This window comes from Mustela nigripes, chromosome 4, assembly GCF_022355385.1.
Source record: "Mustela nigripes isolate SB6536 chromosome 4, MUSNIG.SB6536, whole genome shotgun sequence".
Lineage (NCBI taxonomy): Eukaryota > Metazoa > Chordata > Mammalia > Carnivora > Mustelidae > Mustela > Mustela nigripes.
This window is the reverse complement of record NC_081560.1, coordinates 144821785-144825741: the sequence shown is the minus strand read 5'-3', so window position 1 is coordinate 144825741 and position 3957 is coordinate 144821785.

Below are 3957 nucleotides of genomic sequence, written 5' to 3'. Positions count from 1 at the left end.
AAGGAAGGAAGGAAGGAAGGAAGGAAGGAAGGAAGGAAGGAAGGAAGGAAGAAAGAAAGAAAGAAAACACAAGTGGAAACAAAGCTGTGATGATAAGACCACACAGGCTATCGACAAAGGAAAAGAGAGCCACTCATGAAAATGACAGGTGCCGAAGAGCAGTGAAAGTGAGCTACAGGTAAAGGATGGAAAGCAGCGAGAATATTAATAGTAGAATATTAAATTAGTATTAAATTTATGGGCCATGCAGACTCCTAAACACCTTACCTGTGATAATTCGTTGAATCTTCAAGAGAAAGTTGCTGTTTTTGTTCCCACTTTACAGGTGAGGACGTGGAAACGCGGGTGGTCCAAACATAATCCCAAGGTCATCCATCTAGTAAAGGGACAGAGCTGAGATTCAGCCCAGGAAGCCTGGACTCCAGATTCAGCTCTCCTAACATTGTGCCGTGACACCTCATAAGGAGGAGCGACTGTGGGATAAAATCGGAAAAATCAAAATTTAAAAAAACCCAGAAGACGATGGAGAGATGTGGGTGGGAAAAGGAAGCCTGAAAGCGATGAAGACAAGATACGCAATGTGGAAAGAAGAGAAAGCAAGGAAGAAAAAGAATGAGAGAAAAAAGAAAACCAGAAGTCAAATAAATGATGAAAAACGGAGAGGACGCATACCGGAAAGAGGAGAACATCATGACGGTGAGCCTCAAGGAGAGATGGAAAGTCTTTTCATTCCGTGTGGGAGCCGAGATGGAAGCGACCCACCTGAAGAAGTTGGCCGCCTCTCCCCCACACGCAGGTGGGATGCAAACCTTGAAAAAGGAAGAAATAAAAATATCCTCAATGAGGAGATGACTAAATTGACTGGCGTTACCCTTCCTTTTCAAACAGAAGCAGAAAACATGAGATAGAACATATGTACATCTGATAGAACAAAGTTTATTAATTCATTTAAATGCCTAACATGTCACTGATACTTGATTCTACAAAGAATTATTATGTGAGAATTTGCAAAAGGCAAATGAAAAGCGTTTTGAAGATGCCTACTTTACGGTGAATGATTACGGACCACAGTCAGCAGATCACTTAACTCCTAAGCCTCCTTGTTTCCAGCATGACAGCACGTAAGTCACAATTCAAAGACCAGGATTTGTTCATCTTTATTTAGAGACTATGATTTTTGATTGCCAGACACTCAGATCTAGTGGTGTACTGGTAAACCAGCTCTTTGAAGTAAAAAGTACTCATTGGTAGTGTTTGCTGATTTCCATGATTTTAAACTGCAAATGGTTTAACAACGGAATTGCAAAATTCCTGAATATGTTCTCAAGAGCTACTATGAGCCAACTCCCTAAAACACCGCTGCGTTAAAAAAAAAAATAGTATCATGAATTTCCAGCCTTTTTTTTCCCTTTCTGAGCTCATGGAAAAGCATTTGTGGCAGAGATGTTGTGACACCAACCACTTTAATGTACAAATATGCCCAAGGGTGACTACGTGATTATTGAATGTTTGAGTACATTTAAAAAAAGAAATCATCTGACCTAAAAGCATTCTTCAAAGTCTTCATCTATGAGGGCAAAGACTTTTTCAGGCTAAGTGTATGCTACTCATATGCATGATAGCTCCAAAAATATGCACTGACTTTCACTAATGTGAGAAAAATAATGTATTAAGTGCTGGCTACTTCCTTGCGCTCGTTACCAGAAGTCGTGTGGCCTCAGCAAAGCCATTAAGCCAAGTAGCCTCCCTATAAAATTAAACTCACCTGACAAATTGTTAAGAGAATTATCTGCACCAGGTCAAGACCTCATCCTCCCTGTAGAAGATATTGAGGCCTCAAAACTTAATCCCATCTGCTCAGAACACCAGCCTCTAGTCACATAATATACACTTGAATTTTGCTTCTCAGATAGAAAATCTTTGATCGATACTTTGATCTAACCCACTGTATCCTCCCTCACAGTTTAACCAATGAATAGGTGTCCTGATGCTTCTTCCTCTCCCTCCTCATCTATAACCTTTGGTTTTGTAAATGTCTGCATGTCTTCCCTCCACCTGCATTATCTCCTCCTGGTGATAGGATTACAAAATAGGAAGTGTGTTTTGTTCAAAGTCTTCTCTGATAAGATCTCTAGAAACTGGGAGGCAGTAAGTAATGAACAATACACCCGACAGGACACAGATTCATTCCATTTTCCCCTCTCTGCATTTAGAGTCAACTCTTAACAAGGAAGCTATTGGGAACCCAATACCTAACTTTGAAACAATGGTCCACAACATAATTGTTGACAAACAATGAAACGCTATCATTGCTTCCTTAATCCTGGAATCAGTCTAGGGATGCATTTCTGGGTGTTTTCCACGGAAAATCTGATAACTCATGATAAAGCTTCGATGCTAAAGACACCAATATCTGTGGATCTGCTGTTATGTCCTGGGCATTGTGCACAAATGTACATCAGTTCTCTAGACTGATTACTGCAGATATTATCAGAAAAGAAGCTTTAAACACAAGTGGAAACTTGGAAGCAATGAATACATTGGAGAGCACCATTGCAGAGTAAATGTCATCCCACACTGCTTCCTGGACATTCTCTCCTCAACATCAATTCAAATGAACCCAGCACCACTCAACCCACCAATCACCACATGTTCCCACAGAATACTTTTATTACTAGGATTTCAGTAAATGCTATCTCTGTCATCTGGAACATGAGCATAAAGAGAAAGAAATATTGTTCTTCCCTGTATGCCCTCAAACTGAGGTCCCCATAGTCAAAGGCATATTGATATTACAACATTGAATACAATATCCTGATCTCTGAATTTTCCCCTAGAAAGTTGCTTTGAGATATTTGTTGGCAGTTGGAACACAGCCTCTCTGATATAATTGTGCTTTTTCCAGGTATCTCTTTGAAAACTGGATAAAAGCAGATTATTTCCACTTCCATGTTGATCTTGCCATTCAAAATATTTCAGTATGGGATTTGGGCTATTTGTCCTCTGATAGCTACACCATTCTAGCAGTTCTGTCCAATTAATGCTTGGGGGCAGCCTTTCATTCTTAGGTATGATGTAAACTGTGGGCTTGTCATATACGGTCTTTATTATGTTGAGGTAAATTCCTTCTACATATAATTTGTTGAGAGTCTTTATCATGAAATGATGTATTTTTTCAAGGGTAACATGTATTGTCAAAAAACCCACAAAAACAATTATTGTTAAATTTTTGTCAAATGCATTTATTGAGATGATCATTTGATTTTTTTTCTTAATTCTGTTAGTATACTACATGACACTTACTGATTTGGTACGTTGAGCCATCCTTGCATCCCAAGAATAAATCTCAACTGATTGTGGCATATGATCCTTTTAATATGTTGTTCAACCGGGTTTGCTGGTATTTTGCTGAGGGGCACCACAGTATCATGAGACTTATCTCTGGAAGCTTGACGAAATTCTGACAATAAATATTATAGACAAATTACCTGGTGCTTCTGCCAGGAGGAGGACAAAAGAAACCATTTTTTAAATACAACAGAGTATCCTGTTCTTCTTAACAAAACTTACACTCAGGAAGAACTAGTTAATCAGACTTAGCGGGCTGAGATCCTATCAGAACTGAACCTGACCTGGTAAGAGGTGAACACCTAACTTCCGCCAGCTCTAGCCCTCCATGTGAGAGAAGCCTACCCATCTTCTCCCACCTACAATAGACAAAAGAATCCAAGAAACAATTGTGAATCCCACAGTCCAGAGGCATAGTCTTATAAAAAGATTAAGTCCTACAACGGTGATGGAACTAGAGAGTATTATGCTTAGCGAAATAAGTCAATTGGAGAAAGACAACTATCAAATGATCTCCCTGATATGAGGAAGTGGAGATGCAACGTGGGAGGCTTGGGGGGTAGAAAAAGAATAAATGAAACAAGATGGGATTGGAAGGGAGACAAACCA